A 22,851-nucleotide genomic window follows, 5' to 3' on the forward strand; every position below is an offset into this window, starting at 1 on the left:
CTCTTGGGAATTTGCTCTGTGGTAGCTGTAGCCACACTGATGACATCTTGAAAAGTGACTTGGATTAGCTGTGCAATAGGAAGGTGTTTTGATAGTGTTACACTGCTATCACTCAAGTTTAGGAGTCGTATAGGCACTTTACCTTCAGAGACGGTTACTAGGCTCCTTGCAGCTCTAACTAGAGGATAGTCTTCCAAAACAACAGGCTCTACCAGGGCTTGGTAGTCTTGACCTTGGATTCCGACTACAGCTCGGCACCACAAGAGAGTTTCGGTGTTGGGTTTGAGGATCACAGGTTGCTTATCCCGGATGCGGGCACAGCAAATTTCTCCTTTTTCGTTGGTGAATCTCTGTTGCGCATTTAGTACACGGATGGTTTGTTGGATCACCTTCTTAGAATCAGGAGGGGCAGTAGGCACTAACTGGTGCAAGGCTTCTAGCATCTCAACATAACAGTTCCTAAGGACATTCATTCCTAGGACTATTGGAGGGTTAGGGTTATTGTCTCTGACTTGTACCACAATAAGGCCTTGTCGAGGTAGTGTAGTTCCTCCTACTTGAATGGTAGGTTCCCAATAACCATGGACTGGTATGGGTTTGCCGTTACTGGCTATGAGACTCAGCCAGGATTCTGGAGGCTGGGTAAGCTGATTTTGATCCCAGTATTTTTCAAAGGCTGCTTGTTGGATGGTGGTGACTTGGGATCCGGTGTCAACTAGGGCAACAAAAGGAACTCCATTTATTTGAAGTGCCACTTCAGGACGGGATCCAACGTATCTTGGCATCCAGTGGGGATCTTCTGGACCTATTGGTTTACCTCCCGAGGGGTGGTCCTTGGCCTCGGGGGTTTCCCGTTTAACTGCCAGCAGGTTGCTTCTGTATGGCCTGGTTTGTGACAGTACGTGCAGATAGGCCGCTTAGGGGTACTAGTGTGGTCAGGGGGGCGTCCGCCAGAATTTCTGGAATAAGTCTCTCTAGAATTAGAGGGGAAGAGTCTTCTGGACACAGGTTTCTCATCCTCTAGCATTAATGGTTTCTCCCATTGTTCCAATTTTTGGTGGACTTTCTCCAGACTTTTAGTCAGAAAACGGACTTGCTCCGTCAAGGCAGCAACTGCGTCAGGAACTGGAGCTTGGGTTGCCTGACTGACTATAGGTAAAGACTTTACAGGGGTAACCAGCTGTGATACAGGCACGTCAACAGATCTAACAGGTTCTGTTGGTGGGCTTTTTCCCAGTATGCTGATAGCTAGTTCTTTAAAATCTAAGAAGGTAGCGCTTGGATGTTGGGCGGCTAACATTCTTAGTTGGCTCTTTAGATTGTCTGTATGGACGCCTTCAATAAATTGTTCTTTCAGGGTTTTGTCCTGATTTTCTGCCTCACGGGGGTCTACTTGGACAACAGCTCTAAGGGCTTCCTGCAAAGATAATGCAAAGTCTCTGAGTGACTCACCAGATTGCTGTCTCTTGCTGAAGAACCTCATCTTGACCTCTGACACGGTACTGGGTTCAAAGGTGGTGTAGAGACGTTGAAAAATCTGCTCCATGGTCTTTCTCTCTGAGCTCGGCCAAGATTTCACTTCTCTGAGCGCAGCTCCTTCCAATTGCGCAAGAAGAATCTCCATCTGTTGCTCTGAGGATACAGGGTACAATCTGAACATAGCCAGAATTTTTCCTTTAAAGTCCCTTAAAGTATGAATTTCCCCAGAATATCGTGGGAACCAGGGGGCCCCAAAATAATAAGGCATGGTTAAAGGCATTAAACTTGGTGCTGCAGCGGTTGGTATTGCATTGGGACCGACTGTGGCTGATGCAGGGGGACCTCTGAGGTCGGGCTGCACGTCATCTCCTTGCACAGACATGGTAACAGCAGGCGAGTTCTAGTTAGGTAAGTCAAATGCGTTTTTAGACACTTTTTGTGCGGTGTTGCTATGGGCAACCGCTGTCTTGCGGGTGTATGGCCCTTTAAGAATTTAATGCCAGCTGAATGCAATGCTGCAGCGATGTTGATTTTGGGTCTCTGGCAGAGTTCCAGCTATCAGTGCTCCTTGTAGTTAGTAGAGGCACCTGACAGGCTGCGATTACTGCTCGGACGGCAAGCAATGCGATTATTTTCTCTCCTTTTGCTCGCATGCAAAGTCTCGCGACTTCTGGGGCGTGCGTTTGTCACACTTTCCTCCCAGGATTGACACAGCAAAGGTAAGGCGATTTTGCATGAATGGGTGGCACCAAACTTTCCCGCTCTTCAGGGGGTGTCACTAACCTATCCACAGTGATGGCGCAGGAATTTTTGGACAAGAAGGTCTCTGGCAGCCATTTTAAGTGAATGGAAATAGTCAATTCAAATACTGCATGCAGTTTTGTTAACACACAAATTGGATGCTGCGATTTTTATGCTGATAACTGGGATAACGCTTCCATGCAATTTTTAAACAGTTTAAACAGTTCTGTGGCCCCACACAGCATGCAATAAGTAAATAGTCTCTCAATAAAGCAAAGGGGCTTATTCTGATGCGACAGTCTTTTAGATAGGGCGCAGGGGTAATTATCCTGTTCGTGACGCCAATTTTTCTTATGCGACGAGCCAGAACCGCAGGGGAACACGTGAGGTGCACGGTGGGCCGATGAGAGACAGCAATAATACAGTTCATCGGTTTACTCACGGTTAGCAGAAAGCCTCCCTGGGCCGGTCGCACAGTGAAAGGGAAGACAGCACGAAATCCTCCGGGGCACGCTCTGCGATAGGGAAACGCCAGCCGAGATGGTGGTTGAGGTGCCCGTGATGACAGGGGTGTTTAGAGTGCTTGTGGCGGCTGGGTCCCTTGATGATATTTGTCGTGACGCCAGTACCGTTAATGGTGGTACAACCAGTTGTAGTAACAATGTTAAAGAATGAGGTAGACAGTGGCAGAATACAACTCACAACTTTTACTGTGTCTGGTTTTGGTTGCAGTACAAACATCCAGTTAGAATACAGTCTCTGGGTAAATGGAGGAATTCTGCTGATCCATTGCTAATAGGCTTTAGTAGGCCTGGACTCAGGCTGTGGTTCAGTATAATGCTTACTTGTGTCTGGTCCTTTTTGAATCCAGTGACATGGGTGAGGTTGCCGGAGGCTAATAAATCCTTCACCTTTATACTCAAAGGTCTTTGCTGCCGATTAGTGGCTTTTATCCTTTGATTTTAGCAGTTTAAATGTGTCCCTTCTCTGGACTGACCTTCTCTCACCTTCACATTCTCCTTTCTCTCTCCACACTGCTTCCTGTACTGAACAACTGACCACAGATAAGCCTGAGCTGGGATAGATATCCCAGAGTGGTGCTATCCCCATCTTGTGGTGGGAAGTATGAAGCACACCTGACCAGCCTATGAACAGGGATACCACAGGTATACAATGCAAAATGACATGCAATATAGCAATGACAAAGAAGTAATACTTTTGCAGATCCCACATGTCCTGAGTGGGACGCTGCAGTAGTACTGTGCATGATGCATACATACAGAAAAAGAACAGATACTGAGAATTACACCCAGCATATAGAATAGGAGAAGTAGTACTGTGCAGCATCCATGCATACATAATGGGATCATCGTGAAAAAGAAATCTCACATACAGGACAAGAGAAGTGATACTGTGCAGAATCCATGGACATAGAATAAGAACAGATACTGAGAATTACACCTGGGATTGGGATCTAGAACAAGAGAAGTAATACTATGCAGCATCCATCTATACATAATGGGAACATAAAGCGAGAAGCAAACCCTGTGTAGAGGACAAATGATACTGTTCAGTTCATACATACAGTATAAACATACTAGAGAACTACATCAAACATGGAATAATAGAAAAAGTACTGTGCAGTCAGCATGACAGCCAGGCAACTAGCATTTTTAAAAGGTGTCAGGAATTGGAAGCTTCTTTCTCTCAGTAAAGGTTTCCTTTAAAAAAAAAAAATGCTTCTTGCTTAACAGGCACACCACATCCAGTAATATCGCAATGCCGTTACACTGACCATACATTACCCATTTTTGGCAGCAGCCTATGCAAGTCAGCATTAAACAGTCAGTTCGGGAGTGAAAAAACAAGCACTGAGGTTCAATTTTCCTGCAAACTCATTAGGCATTATTCTTTTTATGCTTGAACATGTTGTTCACACTTGTTCATATTTATAGCACATACTGGAAAGTGTACATAGACTTTCAACGTTCGTTTTTATCAGGACTTTTTCCATCCTGTTCTTTTCAAAAGCATCTATCAACCCTTGGACATGCAGAGGTGTTCTGATAAGATTAATAAACACGTTTTCCATTAATGCTAAACTCCGGGCAGATATTAAGGTATGATATATCCACTAGCTAGATGCGACGATCCACGAACGTAGTCCGGGCGGCACTTTTTTTATGTTGTTTGTGTTTGGCTTTTTCCGGCGTATAGTTAAAGCTGCTATATGGTGGCGTACTCAATGTTAAGTATGGCCGTCGTTCCCGTGTCGAAATTTTATTTTTTAAGTAGTTTGCGTAAGTCATTTGCGAATAGGGATTTGCATAGAATGACGTCATCGTCGTAAGCATTGGCTTGTTCCGGTTTAATTTCGAGCATGCGCACTGGGATACCCCCACGGACGGCGCACCCTTATGTCGGGTCACAACGTATTTACAAAAAAAAAAGCCCCCATCACATCGATTTGAATTGCGCACCCTTACGCCGCCAAAAATACACTACGCCGCCGTAACTTACGGCGCGCATTCTTTGAGGATTCGGAAAAAAAATAAGTTACGGCGGCGTAGTGTATCTTAGCCCGGCGGAAATATGCGCCAATGTACGTGGATCTGCCCCATTATGTGTATATTTATTGAGCTGGCAGAAATATCCTGAAATATCTGTTCCCCTGTGCACAGACTACTAATAGTTTTCTTTTGTCCATCTTGCGAGCTGAACGAACAAAAAAAAAAAGTTCTGACAGCCCCGGCTGTCAGAATACCTGAACAGTGCAGCTGATTGTGCCAGAAATCTAGTGTGCTCCTAACTTCCTCCTTGAATGACAACACAGCTCTGAATTACTAAGCAGGTGGTGTCAGCCCTGCCTATTTCATTTCTGATGCATTACAAAAAACACAGAGCTTTCCTCACCTCTTCCCCCTCCTCATCTTCATAACCCTTCCTTGTGCATAGACAAGAAAGCACATAAACTTAACAGCAGACAAGGTTTCTGTCAGGATCAACAGGTATTTTTTGCACTTGTAAAACAAATAAAGAAAACTTTTTTTTTGATATCGGTGCACTGATGGGCACCGATAAGGCAGCACTGGTGGGCACTGAAGGGCATTGATAGGTGGCACTGGTGGGCACTGAGAAGTGGCACTAAAAGGTGGCATTGATAGGTGGCACTGATAGCTCGCAGTGATGGGCACTGATGGGTGGCAGTAATGGGCACTGATAGGCGGCACTGCTAGGTGGCACTGTTGAGGCATTGATAGGTGGCACTGGTGGGCATTGATAGGTGGCACTTGTGGGCATTGATAGGTGGCATTCATGGGCATTGATAGGTGGCACTGGTAAGCACTGTGGGCACTTGCAGGTGGCACTAGCAGGGGGTACTGGCAGGGGTTACTGGCGGCATAGAAGAGGCAGATGTGCCTCCTTCCTCTTCGGAACCGATGTCCCTTTCACATAAGCCGCTGTCATCGTCAGGAGAAAAAAAAACAATTACCGGCTTTTGTTTACATCACGTGATCAACTGTCATTGGCTGACAGCTGATCACTTGGTAAGGGGCCGGGACCCGTCCCTTACTCGGATCCGTGATCACCCGAGTCTCAGTGACATCACATTAATATTTTGGACAATCTAGGCTGTTTTTGATACAGCAGCTAAGGATTTATGAAATTGTCCTAGAGTGGGTTAATGAGAGCAAGATTACTCTATTTTTTGTTTACTATAGAACCCCTGATCTATATACCTGTCCCAGGTTAGAGACTTTACTATAGAACCCGTGATCTACATACCTGTCCCAGGTTAGAGACTTTACTACAGAACCCCTGATCTATATACCTGTCCCAGGTTAGGTCCTTTACTATAAAACCTCTGATCTATATGCTTGTCCCAGGTTAGAGCCTTTACTATACAACCCCTGATCTATATACCTGTCCCAGGTCAGAGACTTTACTATAGAATCCCTGATCTATATACCTGTCCCAGGTCAGAGACTTTACTATACAACCCCTGATCTATATACCTGTTCCAGGTCAGAGACTTTACTATAGAATCCCTGATCTATATACCTGTCCCAGGTCAGAGACTTTACTATACAACCCCTGATCTATATACCTGTCCCAGGTCAGAGACTTTACTATAGAATCCGTGATCTATATACCTGTGCCAGGTCAGAGCCTTTACTATAGAACCCCTGATCTATATACCTGTCCCAGGTCAGAGACTTTACTATACAACCCCTGATCTATATACCTGTCCCAGGTCAGAGCCTTTACTATAGAATCCGTGATCTATATACCTGTCCCAGGTTAGAGCCTTTACTATAGAAACCCTGATCTACATACTTGTCCCAGGTTAGAGCCTTTACTATAGAATCCCTGATCTATATACCTGTCCTAGGTTAGAGCCTTTACTATAGAATCCCTGATCTATATACCTGTCCCAGGTTAGGTCCTTTACTATAAAACCTCTGATCTATATGCTTGTCCCAGGTCAGAGACTTTACTATAGAACCTCTGATCTATATGCTTGTCCCAGGTTAGAGCCTCTTCTATAGAACCGCTGATCTATATACCTGTCCCAGGTCAGAGACTTTACTATAGAACCCCTGATCTATATACCTGTCCCAGGTTAGGTCCTTTACTATAGAACCTTCTAATTTATATGCTTGTCCCAGGTTAGGTCCTTTACTATAGAACCTTCTAATTTATATACCTGTCCCAGGTTAGGTCCTTTACTATAGAACCCCTGATCTATATACCTGTCCCAGGTTAGGTCCTTTACTATAGAACCCCTGATCTATATACTTGTCCCAGGTTAGAGCCTTTACTATAGAACCCCTGATCTACATACTTGTCCCAGGTTAGAGACTTAACTATAGAATCCCTGATCTATATACCTGTCCCAGGTCAGAGACTTTACTATACAACCCCTGATCTATATACCTGTCCCAGGTCAGAGACTTTACTATAGAATCCCTGATCTATATACCTGTCCCAGGTCAGAGACTTTACTATACAACCCCTGATCTATATACCTGTCCCAGGTCAGAGACTTTACTATAGAATCCGTGATCTATATACCTGTGCCAGGTCAGAGCCTTTACTATAGAACCCCTGATCTATATACCTGTCCCAGGTCAGAGACTTTACTATAGAATCCCTGATCTATATACCTGTCCCAGGTCAGAGACTTTACTATAGAATCCCTGATCTATATACCTGTGCCAGGTCAGAGCCTTTACTATAGAATCCGTGATCTATATACCTGTCCCAGGTTAGAGCCTTTACTATAGAAACCCTGATGTACATACCTGTGCCAGGTTAGAGCCTTTACTATAGAATCCCTGATCTATATACCTGTCCTAGGTTAGAGCCTTTACTATAGAATCCCTGATCTATATACCTGTCCCAGGTTAGGTCCTTTACTATAAAACCTCTGATCTATATGCTTGTCCCAGGTCAGAGACTTTACTATAGAACCTCTGATCTATATGCTTGTCCCAGGTCAGAGACTTTACTATAGAACCTCTGATCTATATGCTTGTCCTAGGTTAGAGCCTCTTCTATAGAACCGCTGATCTATATACCTGTCCCAGGTCAGAGACTTTACTATAGAACCCCTGATCTATATACCTGTCCCAGGTTAGGTCCTTTACTATAGAACCTTCTAATTTATATGCTTGTCCCAGGTTAGGTCCTTTACTATAGAACCTTCTAATTTATATACCTGTCCCAGGTTAGGTCCTTTACTATAGAACCCCTGATCTATATACCTGTCCCAGGTTAGGTCCCTTACTATAGAACCCTCTGATCTATATGCTTGTCCCAGGTTCGGTCCTTTACTATAGAACCTTCTAATGTATATACTTGTCCCAGGTTAGGTACTTTACTATAGAACCTTCTAATTTATATACTTGTCCCAGGTTGGGTACTTTACTATAGAACCTTCTAATTGATATACTTGTCCCAGGTTGGGTCCTTTACTATAGAACCCTCTGATTTATATACTTGTCCCAGGTTGAATTCTTCAAAATATTGAAGCCAGGCAAGTAGCATTTTCAGACAAAGAGCAATGACAGCCTCCATATTTCATTCATTGCAGTATTTTATTTATTTTTTTACCATAGGAGCGCTAAACCTGCTGATTTTCTACAGCTGATTTCCTAGCAACAGCAATAAAAAATGTAAGAACGAAAAGCATTTTCTTCACGGTTTCATTTTCCTGTACAGCGCTGTGATCTTGCTTGACGAGTGACAGACGCTTTTTTATGTTTGTAATCTTGGTAAAGGAGCTTTCATTTGGAAGTCAGATAACATAGTCCTTGTTCAGCTACTGATCTGGAATTTCTGTATAGAAATATGCCATTCATATTAGTTTTAAGGGATCAAAGAATCTTTTTATAGTTGCACCTTTTATAGTAACTGAGGATTTTAGTGCTTAAAAAGGCATAGACGGTGGACTGCGGAGCAAGTAAACTGCAGAAAGTTTTTCTTGTGAAAACGAAAAAAAAAAAGAAACTGCAGAAAGTTGAATAAAACCATGACAGTTGAGCAGTGATACTGTAAGCGGCATGGGGTGGGTCTGTGGTTCATGGCAATTACCCAGAGGGAGGTGGGAGTAGAATCAGCCGTCTGTCTGCAACTACTGATTTACAGAATACACACTGGACAGGAGTGAAGGAGGAGGAGAAAGAGATTAATAAACAGCAAAAAAAAAAAAGTCACTGTACACCTGAACAGGGAGTGGTTGAGCCTGAAAAACAGGATCACGGTATAGCTTCAATATGGCGTTCTAGCAAACTCTTGTGAAAGGGGATTTAGTATATTTTCGACTGAAATTGAGAGACTGTCATCACTGTGCTCCTTAAGGCTTGAAATCAGGGCACCATCATGGTGAAAAGGAAGAAGTGGTATTGATCTAAGGAGAAGAAAAAAAAAAATCTCTACCCAAAGGGCGAAAGAAGACCAATAACGTCTGCTTGCTGGAAGTGGAGGTGAGTAACCTTATTCATGTTGCGTTACAGTTTTCGGTGGCCTTTAACTTCATTACGCAAAAAAAAACATCATTTAACTGATGTTAGTTAAGCATATTTATTGAATATTTTCAAGTTCTCTCTTAGACTTTTTCTAAGGGATTGTAGTGTTTGCTGTTTTTTTTTGTTACAGCACTTTTCTGCTGTACGATAAAAGTTTTTACCATTCTGTTAAAGTCAATTGATTATATTCTAAAATTACGAAGTTTGTTAAGGAAATTTGTCCAGGCTTAAGTAATTTCTATATTACCCTAGTATTTATGACTAAACAGTAATATACAATTTTTTGAAATGTGTCTAAAAATCTAATTTTACATTCGGTTGGACAAACACAGAAGAGAGTGTCTGGTAACTTTAAATTTATTTAAATTTATTTAAATGTATTTTAATGAAAAAAAATAATAATAATTGAGCGACTAGATAGTTGAGATTTTTACAACTATGTGCCCATTGTAAATGCATTTCCATGACGAGGTGAAACTCATTTTGTGAGGTCAAGCTATGTAATGTGGACAATAGTATAGGTCAAAACATTTTAGATCTTTATTTATCATCCATATGTACAGCTGATAAAGATAGCAATGGTCTGTTGGCATAGACCACACTTTTGGACCTTCAGCTTCTCAAATAAAGATGGATTACGATTTCATAAGTGATGCCTTTTATGTATGTAAATTAGGTTTTACGGGTTATGTTCTATATTCAATTTTGGTTTTGGCAAAGTACTACTATTATGATCAAAGTTATTTCATAAAAGCAGCATGGGACTTTTGACTTTGTAAAGACCTAAGGCTGCATTCACACCTGAGCGTTTTGTCGCCTGAAGCGCAACGCTCAAATACGCTAGAGGGGAAAAAATACATTATTCCCTATGGAGATGGTTCACATCTCCACTCCAAGCCGCCTGACGCCGAACGCCTGAAGCTCAAACAAGTTCCGGACCTTTTTTTGTCGCGCGTATCGGGCGGTTTGGTCGTTTTTGAGCGTTTCCATTTCCCATAGAAAGTAATGGAAACGCTCGATTCAAGCGACTAGCGCGACAACGAGCGTTTGCTACGGGCGTTTCGTAGCTTTAATCAATAGAACATTTGACCCAGGCAGAAGATTAAAAAAATCTACCAACATAGCAACAAGTGATGAAAAAATGATAATTTTTCCTATTGGCTAAAATAAAAAATGTCAAAGTACAAAAACGTCGGACGACGCTGTATGCAAACGCGCAAATAAGCATGAATACGTGCAACAAAACGCCGGAAAAAACGACCGAACGACCGACGCTCAGGTGTGAATGCAGCCTAAAAGTTTGAAGTATGAGGTCATTTGCAACTTCTTCAAATCAGTTTATATTACCTGCTTTTTTTTGTGGCCCCCCCCTGCACTGGTTGGCCTGGGGCATAATTTAAAAGCTTTGCATGCGTTTTCCAGAGTTATGATGGATAGGTTAAATGCTATAGAAAAAAGTCCTAATTATATGTTTAATAAAAATTGTTGTATAATATACTGAAGTTTCATGTAATATTTATATCATAATTCTATTTGTAATACTACTTTTGAAAAAACTGATCAAAGCTGATTCATCTAATAAAAAAATTGAGTTTTAGTGACTGATAAGGATTAAGTTAGTTTACATAAATTAAAAAAGGTGAAACCTCATTGGTTGATGTTGACAGTGAGGCCTTGTACACACGATCAGTCCAAACTGATGAAAACTGATTGATGGTCTGATGGTCTGATGTGCCTACACACCATCAGTTCAAAAACCGATCGAGTCCAACGCGGTGACGTAAAACACAACAACGTGCTGAAAAAAACGAAGTTCAATGCTTACAAGCATGCGTCGACTTGATTCTGAGCATGCGCGGGTTTTGAACTGATGCTTTTGCGTACTAACCATCGGTCATCAATCCATCAGTCCGATTTTAAAGCAAGTTCTAAAACTTTGGTCTGAAGGACAAAAGTCCGATGGGGCATACACACGGTAGGTTTGGACTGATGAAACTGAACTTCAGTCCGTTTTCATCAGTATGGACTGATCGTGTGTACAAGGCCTAAGTCCCTGGGAGGTCTGAAAAGCATAAGGAGCTAGTATGCACCACATACTAGCTCATTATGAAATACTTACCTTAGGACGAAGCGCTGGCATCACCTACCGGTCACCACTGAGGGAGCTGCCATGTTCCCTCTGCATTTCTTCTGGGTTCACGGCTCCGGCGCTGTGAGTGGCCGAGGCCGTGATGACGTCGTTCCCAAGCATGTGCACGGGAGTCCTCTTTCCGGCAAGGAGCTTTGATTTTCCAGCAGCATCCGCCAGACCTTTAGATATATATATATAGATATATATATATTCTGTTCAAGTATTTATTATTATTATTAACTTAGAAAAGTACCTTCTTTAGCTCTCTCTTCTTTAGTCCCTTACACATGTCGGATCTTCTGCCTATCTATTGGAAACTGATTCTGTGGATCAGTTCCAAAGATAGAAACAGGGATACGACGGCGTATCAGTAGATACGCCGGCGTATCCCTTTTGAGGATCTGGCCCATAGCCACTCTCTCTTGCTGACTCTGAGATGGTCTAGGCACTATGATCTATAGATAATGGACTGCGGGATTTGTAGTTTACATTGAGCAGTGCATGTGACTGCAACAACTATGCTTGTTTCAAATGGATGTGACGTTAAGTTTGGGAGCTCATGGAGGATGTTACAAGAAGTCAGAAAGACACAATAAGAAACAATTTAATGTAAAATAGATTACAGGGCCATTACCGTAAGTAGTAGATGTGTATGGAATTATTTTTGGAGAATAAGTATATCGTTAGGGAAAATAGGCACGTTAAAAGATCCAGTGGAAACTGGATGAAGAACTTCAAAACAAATGATTTATTCGTCTTGTGATGCTCCGTTATGAAAGATATATCATAAAAAGCTCTTTCTAAGACAAAGGTTTCATTTCTCCATTTCTCCAGACTGCTATCTAATGTCTGTAGGGAGTTTTATCTGGAGTGTTGGGGAAATGAACTTTACACACCATTGTCATTCTGCTATTAAACAGCATTTTGATCAATAAAGTACAAAGGACAAGCAAACTGCAAACTTTCTGTCTCAGATTTTAATCATTTTAGAATGTGGTCATTTCATGCCCAAGAAAATAAAATCACACACACATCATGAGCCTTAAAGATCGTTTTTTATCACCTCTCTTGAAATGATTCTATGTTTAATACTTAAAGGGATACTATGGGTTCGTGTGTCATACTTACGTATGTCATACTTACCTCCACCGTGCAGTTTGTTTTGCACAGAGTGCCCCCAAACGTCCTCTTCTGGGGTCCCACGACGGCTCTTGTGGCTCCTCCCCACAAGAGCTAACTCCCTCTGGGAAGCTCTCGCCCGAGGGGGTCACCTTGCGGACACGCTCTCGTGTGATACACTTGGCGGCCATAGCCGCTAGGTGTATGACTCGGCCCCGCCCCTGGCGCACCACGTCATTGATTTGATTGACAGCAGCGGGAGCCAATGGCTGCGCTGCTATCAATCATTCAATGAAGAGCCGACTAGAGCTCGGTGAAAGCAACACGGGATCACGCCCAATGAGATTCGGGTCTCAGGTAAGTTAAACGGGGTCTCAGGGTGGCCGGTGACTGCAAGGTGTTTTTTCACCTTAATGCATCCTATGCGAACCTTTAAGCCTAGTACACACCACAATTTTTTTCCCGTTCTACCCAGCGTGTTGCCATAGACACGGCCCGAATGCCAGCCAGTTTCTATTGAACCGGCCAGTGCCGGCTTAGATTTGGCCCTTGTGTACTGGGCTTAAGGCAGGCCATAGATTATGCAATTTTCTTTCTTGCAACTGAACTGGCTGAGATTTGAACCATTATGGCCTACGGTGCCTTGAAAAAGTATTCATACCCCTTGACATTTTCCACATTTTGTTGGGTTTTCATGTGATAGACCAACACAAAGTGGCACATAATTGTGAGGTGGAAGGAAAATAAAAATGATTTTCATTTTTTTTTTTTTTTACAAATAAATATCTGAAAAGTGCAGCATGCATTTGTATTCAACCCCTTTACTCTGATACCCCTAACTAAAATCTAGTGGAACCAATTGCCTTCAGAAGTCATCTAGTTAGTAAATAGAGTTCACCTATGTGTAATTTAATCTCAGTATAAATACAGCTGTTCTGTGAAGCCCTCAGAGGTTTGTTGGAGAACCTTAGTGAACAAACAGCATCATGAAGGCCAAGGAACACACCAGACAGGTCAGGGATAAAGTTGTGGAGAAGTTTAAAGCAGGATTAGGTTCTAAAAAAATATCCCAAGGTTTGGACATCTCACGGAGCACTGTTCAATCCATCATCCGAAAATGGAAAGAGTATGGCACAATTGTAAACCTACAAAAACATACCCTTTCAAGTAAACTGACAAACCGGGCACGGAGAGCATTAATCGGAGAAGCAGCCAAGAGTTCCATGGTAACTCTGGAGAGGGGCTGCAGACATCCACAGCTCAGGTGGGAGAATCTGTCCACAGGACCACTATTAGTCATGCGCTCCACAAATCTGCCCTTTTTAGATTAGTGGCAAGAAGAAAGCAATTGTTGAAAGAAAGCCTTAAGAAGTCTCGTTTTCAGTTTTGTGAGAAGCCATATGGGGAACATAGCAAACATGTGGAAGAAGGTACTCTGGTCAGATGAGACCAAAATTGAACTTTTTGGCTTAAAAGCAAAACGTTGTGTGTGGCAGAAAACTAACACTGCACATCACCCTGAACACCATCCCCACTGTGAAACATGGTGGTGGCAGCATCATGTTGTAGGGATGCTTTTTTCAGCAGGGACAGGGAAGCTGTTTAGAGTTGATGGGAAGATGGATGGAGCCAAATACAGGGCAGTCTTAGAAGAAAACTTGTTAGCGTCTGCAAAAGACTTGAGACTGGGGCGGAGGTTCACCTTTCAGTAGGACAACTACCCTAAACATACAGCCAGAGCTACAATGGAATGGTTTAGATCAAAACATATTCATGTGTTAGAATGGCCCAGTCAAAGTCCAGACCTAAATCCAATTGAGAATCTGTGGCAAAACTTGAAAATTGCTGTTCACAGACACTCTCCATCCAATCTGACAGAGCTTGAGATATTTTACAAATGCATGTAGCACTTTGTGTAAGTCTATCGCATAAAATTCCTATAAAATACATTTATGTTTTTGGTTGTAACATTACAAAATGTGGAAAACTTCAAGGGGTATGAACACTAATACTTTTTCAAAGGAACTGTACCTTTGTCTGAACACCTCGCCCATCTTAGCAAATTGAGCTTTATATTAAAAATTCTACATTTATGTCTTGTGGTTTAATTATTATTTTTTTTGGATGTTGCTCATCACTTGACCCTTAGGCCCCATACACACCATAGAATCTATCCGCAGATAAATCCCATCAAATGGGTTTCTGCGGATAGATTCTATGGTGTGTACACTCCGTCGGATATTTATCCGCGGATAAATCTCCCCTGGGATGGATTTCCAGCAGATGGATATTTGCTGACATGCTCAACAAATCCATCTGCTGGAATCCATTCCAACGGATGGGTCCGCTCGTCTGTACAGACTCACCGGATCCATCCGTCCAAAGGGATTCCCCGCACGCGTCGTAATGATTTGACGCATGCGTGGAATTCCTTATATGACAGCGTCGCGCCCGTCGCCGCGTCATAATCGCGGCGACGGCGCGACGCGTCATCGCCAGAGGATTTCCGCGCGGATTTCAATGCGATGGTGTGTACACGCCATCGCATAGAAATCTTCTGAAATCCTCAAGAGGATTTATCCGCGGATACGGTCCGCTGGACCGTATCTGCGGATAAATCCTCTCGTGTGTATGGGGCCTTACTGTTTATGTGCCTATTGCTTCACTGGCACTGACAGACATACTAGCAATTCACATTCACTGACATTTCTATTCTTTGAGCAATACGTTGTAATCATAATAAGAAAACCACTTGATTTTTTTTAATTATTGGTTTGTCTTTATTTTTGAATAGAAATCTGATCTTAGGAGAATGAGATAGTTCAGGAATCCAACTATCGTCATTCAGGAATCATTTGGTTCTCAGAAGTCTGGACAAATCACCCGATTTGCTCGTCATTAGTAAATAAGTCACCTCCCCTAGTGCAGTCCTGTCTAGACCTTTCTACTGAAAGCTAAGGAAGAAAAGCTGGAATTACATTTGCTCCAGTCAATTTAACATTTGTATTTGCAATTTTATTTCTACATTAGGTAGCCATTTTAAATTACCTTCAATGTTGCACAACACTGTAGACATGGGATCAAAGTACGTTAAGAGTTACAGCAGGAAACAAAACTTCGTCCTTACCACATGAAACTTTCAATTCTATGGTTGTTGCCTCTAAAACTGAAATGAAGAACATTATGGATCATTTATCTAAATGGCTTGAAGTTTATTGTTACTACTAGCTTTGCAGCATGAGAGTTAAGTTACGGTAACTACTTCATTTACCATTTATAGAGCAGAAGACTGTCAGCTGGCAATGATTTTGATTGCACCCAAAAGACTTCTCCTTAACCCATAGAGCCTCCCAATTCATCTGAAGATATTTAGCATGCAACATGTTTCTTATTAAGTGGACCTATTGAGAGGGAAATTACATGAGGGAAAACAACTTGTATAGCATGGGCTATGAATCTGAACATTTTGATTCCCAAACCACTTCCCTCTTAAAACTCCTTTGTAGAATTGAAAGCCACCTTTTATGGGATACGCTACCAGTGAAGCATTACCAGGGTTGGATTGGGCTCTTAAAAATCTTTCCTCTTAAAAAATCCCTCTCTCTTGTTAGGCCTCGATACACACGATAGGTTAACCAGAGGACAACGGTCTGATGGACCGTTTTCATCGGTCCAAACCGATCGTGTGTAGGCCCCATAGGTTATTTAACCATAAGTTAAAAAAAAGCCAACTTGCTTTAAATTTAACCAATGGATTCCTAACCGATGGAAAAAAAACGATCATTAGTAGGCACGACCATCGGTTAAAAATCCACGCATGCTCAGAATCAAATCGACGCATGCTTGGAAGCATTGAACTTAATTTTTTTCAGCACGTCGTCGTGTTTTAGGTCACCGCGTTCTGACACGTTCGTTTTTTTAACCGATGGTGTGTAGGCATGACGGACCATCAGTCAGCTTCATCGGTTAACCTAGGACAACTGTCCTTCAGACCGTTCTCATCGGATGGACTGATCGTGTGTACGAGGCTTTAAGGGTTCACTGCTACCAAAAGTTGCAATTTAGTCATAGGTGGACCCTGATGAGCTGAGTCAGCCCCTGACTTTTTATACATCTTGCATACCCCAACAGTGAAATCTCCTTGCCCTGGCTTCTCCCGATCCTTTTCTTATGCATCCAATCATGTTTGGATGTTTCCACTCCTCTTAAGTGTTTTAATTGTTTAAGTGCTTAATTATACATTTTCCATAACATAAAATACATAAAACAAACTTAAGGGACAGTGAGAACATTTGTACATACCCAAAAATGTCATTGCAACAGTGTATATATGCCTTTTTTTGGGGGGGCTCCCTCAGCATGTTGTTAAGGAAGCCTGGTGTGCCCATTTTTCTTTTTTTGTTCCTGGTAGTAAAGACTCTAGTGAAAGGATGTGATGTGTAAGTGCAAAAGACCTTGGGGCAGATCCACGTACAGCAGGGCATTTATCCGCCGGGCGTAGCGTATCGAAGATACACTACGCCGCCGTAACTTACTTTTTTTTTTCAAATCCACAAAGAATCCGTGCCGTAAGTTACGGCCGCGTAGTGTATCTTTGGCGGCGTAATAGCGCGGTATTCAAATCTCTGTGATGGGGGCGTGTTTTATGTAAATACGTTGTGACCCGACGTAAACAACGTTTTTTTTCACTGCGCATGCGCCTGTGGGGGTATCCCAGTGCGCATGCTCGAAATTATCCGGAACAAGCCAATGCTCACGACGGTGACGTCATTCTACGCAAATCCCTATTCGCGAACGACTTACGCAAACGACATAAAAAATTCAAAATGCGAGGCGAGAACGACAGCCATACTTAACATTGAGTACGCCTCATAACAGTAGCTTTAACTATACGCCGGAAAAAGCCGTTTGTGGATCGCCGTAACTAGCTAATTTGCATACTCAACGCAGAATTCGACGGAAACGCCACCTAGCGGCCGCCGAAAAATGGCATCTTAGATCCGACGTACGCCTGTCGGATCGATCCCAGATGCCGTCGTATCTTGTTTTGTAGATACAAAACAAAGATACGACGCAGGAAATGTAAAATTACGCCGGCGTATCTATTGATATTCTTATTCTTTTGTGGATCTGCCCCCTTATGTTAGGAGGAAGGGTCTGTATCTCTGTGCCACCATCTAAGCAAACCCTTGGTAAGTGCTTTCTCCTTCGGAGAATGGGACATTAATGCCACGTACACACGTAATGTTCGATGTGAGCCTTTGGTCGGATATTCCGACCGTGTGTTTGCTCCATTGGACATTTGCTGTTGGAATTTCCGACAACAAATGTTTGAGAGCTGGTTCTCGATTTTTTCGACAACAAAAGTTCTTATCGGAAATTCCGATCGTCTGTAGACAATTACGACGCATGCTCAGAATCAATTTGACGCATGCTCTGAATCATTGAACTTCATTTTTCTCGGCTCGTCGTAGTGTTGTATGTGACCGTGTTCTTGACATTCGGAATTTCCGACAACATTTGTGTGACCGTGTGTATGCAAGATAAGTTTGAGCGAACAATCCGTCGGAAAAAAAATCCACGGTTTTGATGTCGCAATGTCCGATCGTGTGTAAGCGGCATTACGGTATATTTGATGTTCGATATCATGTATTTTTTTTGTGTATGCCAAGTGCCAAAGGGTTTACTGCAGTGCTGTTGACCTTGTTAAGGAATAATATCACTGTGTTGGATTTGTATCAGACTTTCTATAAGTAAAGAGTATCGTGGTTGACCCTTTTCTGATCTGGACATTCCTGTTGTTCAGAATATTTTCTAGATAAAAAACCTGTAAAATGTGGAGAGTGAGGTTGTTAGTTATAGTGTGGGCTTGGTATGGTGGTGTAGACTAGCCTGACTTGGTTATGCTAGGGCTTCTCATGTTCCTATAGAGTGAAGGCATGGGACACTATGTTGGTGCCCACTTTGACAGCCCTGAGTTTGGGGCATGAAGAGCTCCAGGAGGCTGTTTGATGCTGGGGTTTGAGCTTCCCCCAGAGACCTCTAGAGAAGAGTCCTGAGTTTTAAGAAAATCATTTCGGACAGCCCTGAATATAACTGCACCAACCTGCTCTGGTGATTTTTTTTTTTGCTAGAACCCCATGCTACAAGTTGAGTTATGTTTGTAATCTCTACAAAATAATGTCTGTGCAGAATTTTAACTATGTAATATCGCTTTAAGTGAATTAAGAAATTGTGATTGTAAATGCAATGTTTTTTCTTAAAATAACAAGCATGTCATACTTACCTGCTTTGTGCAATGGTTTTGCACACAACAGCCCCAATCCTCCACTTCTTGGGTCCCCCTGCAGGGACTCCGGTCTCCACCGCTCAACTCCCCCCTCCCCTTCCCTGCCGAGTGCCCCCATAGCAAGACGCTTTCTATGGGGGCACTTGTGTGTGCTCGCTACTGAGCAAGAGCCTTAACTCTTGTGCACACCACTGGATCGAGATTGGGCTCAAATAGGAATAAGGTGGCACTGGGAAAAAGCTGCATGCAGAAGGTTTTTTACCTTCATACAGAGAATGCATGAAGGTAAAAAACCAGCTGCATGCAGAAGGTTTTTTACCTTCATACAGAGAATGCATGAAGGTAAAAAACCTTCTGCCATTAGAACCACTTTAGTCTTGATCATAAGAACATTAAATACTTTTGTAATGAAATGCCATATGGATTATGTTTTTTTTTTTTTATGCAGCTGGGTTTCAGTGGCAAACTACTTTAAAATGGATTCTGGTTGGCTGCTATAGGTATAGCATTTCACCCTTATGCTGGCAGTCTTGCATACTACAAAAAGTGAATAATAAAAGGAAACTTGTGACAATAGAAATACAGGACCTGTCAAAGACTGTGTGGGTCCCCCTTAAAAAAACAATTATACCCCAAATCATAGCTCAAATATAGCTAAGTCCCAGCTCTCCGCTGTGCTGGGCAATGTTTTATTGTTCTCCTGGTGCATGTAATCCACTCTGCAGGTGCAACTACAGGTTCTATGGAGATGAGCCACCCAGCAGGGCTCTCCCATTCATCCCCCTAGAACTTGTAGTCGCAGCTGTGAACACTGTCCAACAGAGAGACTGGTAGTATACAGGTATAATAGATAACGGGAGCTGGGGGAACATACAGGTTTTTTATATACAAAGATATATCTCTGTACTTTAAAAAGTGTTGGTTCTAGGGCATCCTAATTTTACTTTAATACACAGTGAATGATTCAGCTGAAACAAGCATGAAGAACATAAGCTGAGACCTTGCTAACCTCAGTGGTTGCACTCTTGAAAAGGTCAGTGACTTATTAGGTAGTATTAAAGTCATTTCCCTAAAGAAGTGGCTGTAATGGCTCAAGTTTTTTTTTACCTTCTATGCATGAAGGTAAAAAACCTTCTGTGTGCAGAAGCCCCCGCCAACTCTATTACTTACCTGAGCCCCACCTCGATCCAGCAATGTGCACCAGAGCAGCAGCTCTCCCCTTCCTCCTCATTGACTGAGACAGTAGCGGGAGCCATTGTCTCTCGCTACTGTGAATCACAGCCAGTGAGCCAATGAGGAGAGAGCAGTGGCAGGGCTGAGCTGCGCTCTGTGTCTAAATGGACACACAGAGCAGCGACTCGGGAGTGAGCCTGCTCGAGGGCCCCCATAACAAGCTGCTCGCAATGGGGTCACTCTGCAGAAGGAAGGGCCAGGAGTGCCAGTGGGAGACCAGAGAAAAGGAAGGAGCGGGGGGGGGGGGGGGGCGCTCTGTGCAAAACCACTGTACAGAGCAGGTAAGTATGATAGTTTGTTATTAAAGAAAATAAAACTTTTAATATCACTTTAAGCCTATACCTGTAGGCCTCCCTGTGCGGTGGACTACTTGTTGCCTCCTCAGCACTCACTTTTACTCTGAAAAGGTCAAACCACAATGCAGTTGCTGATAAGTTGTGGCATGGCCCCACTCATCCTTGCCACATTACGCAGGCAGTACAGCTGCTGAACACAACATGGGCTTTAATTTTTGCCATAGTATGTGTACAGCCCTAAGCAGCTGCATGTCTTTCTTTAGGTGGGAGGTCAGGGGGTGGTAAAATTGTGGTTCAATCGCCTGTTTTTACTGTGCCTTGGTGAATGAGCCCTGAAAAACATGTCTGTAATATTGATATTCAGCACTGAAAAGCTGCAGTATGATTCTTTGCATTAGGCCTCGTACACACGACGGGACATGTCCGATGAAAACGGTCCGCGGACCGTTTTCATCGGACATGTCCGCTGGCGGATTTTGGTCTGATGGCTGTACACACCATCAGACCAAATTTCCCGCGGACAGCGAACGCAGTGACGTGGCCGCGCCACGACGATGACGCGGCGACGTGCGGGACCCTGGAAGGTCAATGCTTTCACGCATGCGTCGAATCACTTTGACTCATGCGAGGGCTTTTGGCCGAGCGGACATGTCCGGTGAGTCGTACAGACGACCGAACATGTCCGACAGACAGGCTTCCAGCGGACATGTTTCTTAGCATGCTAAGAAACATTTGTCCGCTGGAAACCTGTCCGATCCGCCGGAAAATTGTCCGGTCGGCCCTACAGACGATTGAACATGTCGGCGGAAACTGGTCCGCGGACCAGTTTCAGCAGACATGTTCGGTCGTGTGTACGGGGCCTTAGTGGAAGACACTGGGAAAAGTAGATGTCCACTATGGCAAATGTGTTTGACGGAATGCAGAAATACTTTTTTCTCAGGCAGAACAGTAAGTTGTATTACTGGACCTTGCTCTCATAATATGATTTAAAATATATAATTTGAGTGTGTGTGGGTATGTGTTTTTTTTTTTTTTTTTTTCTACATTTGTACCCAGCTTATCGCCATGAATGGGTAACGTCTGTCATTGAAATGGCAGCAGACCAGGGCAGCATGGAAGTTTGGACTCATATAACCAGAAACAGATTTCATTGATTTGCCTTCCACAGACCACTGTGCTCATGCAGAACCACAGATCATTGTAGGCTGCACAATATCGCACGTCTTGTATCTGTATAAACTGAGTATAATCACAAATTGGATCTGAATGTGACAGAGAGGACCGGGCACGTTTCACGGAAAGAAATTGCTTCCAAGTAGAAGAATTTGTAATATGCTTGCTCAGATTTGGTTCATTCCAGAAAGTATGAAAACCACAGCTTAGTTCCTCTTTAATAATTATTATACACAAAGGCCTTGTATAATGCATTAGCTGTGCTGGTTGCAGCTTAATTTGATGTACTGTGAGTGTTCAGATTCTGGGATTTATTTGGAACATTACATTGCACTCATTTCTGTCCAAGGCAACCTGAATTCCTTCTGGCTGGGAAAGCATTCCACACCAATACAAGCCCCTTCTGGCTTATAATATTTCCACTGTAACATTGATCTGGCTGAAAGTGACTATTTTCTCTATATACATCTTTGTTTTCCCCTTTTTACTATTTCCTCTATACATCTTTTTTTCCTCTCACCATTTCCTCTATACATCTTTTTTTCCTCTTACCATTTTCTCTATACATCTTTTTTTTTCTTCTTACCATTTTCTCTATACATCTTTTTTTTCCTCTTACCATTTTCTCTATACATCTTTTTTTTTTCTTCTTACCATTTTCTCTATACATCTTTTTTTTTTCTTCTTACCATTTTCTCTATACAGCTTTTTTTCTACTTAGTATTTCCTCTATACAGCTTTTTTTTTCTTCTTACCATTTTCTCTATACATCTTTTTTTTCCTCTTACCATTTTCTCTATACATCTTTTTTTTTTCTTCTTACCATTTTCTCTATACATCTTTTTTTTTTCTTCTTACCATTTTCTCTATACAGCTTTTTTTCTACTTAGTATTTCCTCTATACAGCTTTTTTTTTCTTCTTACCATTTTCTCTATACAGCTTTTGTTTCTTCTTACCATTTCCTCTATACATCTTTTTTTCCCTTCTTACCATTTCCTCTATACATCTTTTTTTCCCTTCTTACTATTTCCTCTATACATCTTTTGTTTCTTCTTACCATTTCCTCTATACATCTTTTTTTCCCTTCTTACTATTTCCTCTATACATCTTTTTTTCCCTTCTTACCATTTCCTCTATACATCTTTTTTTCCCTTCTTACTATTTCCTCTATACATCTTTTTTTTCTTCTTACCATTTTCTCTATACATCTTTTTTTTCTTCTTACCATTTCCTCTATACAGCTTTTTTTTCTTCTTACCATTTTCTCTATACAGCTTTTTTTTCTTCTTAGGCCTCATACACACGGACGTTTTAACAGCAGCTTTTTTTGCTGCTTAAGCACGCCACTCTATGTTATT

The 22,851-nt window shown here is 42.4% G+C and overlaps 1 protein-coding gene across 1 annotated transcript in view; it reads left to right on the forward strand.

Annotated features, from left to right (window-relative positions):
- Positions 1-8,866: 8,866 nt before the first annotated feature.
- LOC120926880 (non-compact myelin associated protein) overlaps positions 8,867-22,851 on the forward strand; it is a 97,612-nt gene continuing 83,627 nt past the window's right edge. Inside the window, exon 1 of the mRNA XM_040337172.1 lies at positions 8,867-9,209. The gene's annotated coding sequence lies outside the window, so the exon portion shown is untranslated. The remainder of the gene's footprint in view (positions 9,210-22,851) is intronic.

Source organism: Rana temporaria, chromosome 2 (assembly GCF_905171775.1).
Source record: "Rana temporaria chromosome 2, aRanTem1.1, whole genome shotgun sequence".
In the NCBI taxonomy this organism is placed as follows: domain Eukaryota; kingdom Metazoa; phylum Chordata; class Amphibia; order Anura; family Ranidae; genus Rana; species Rana temporaria.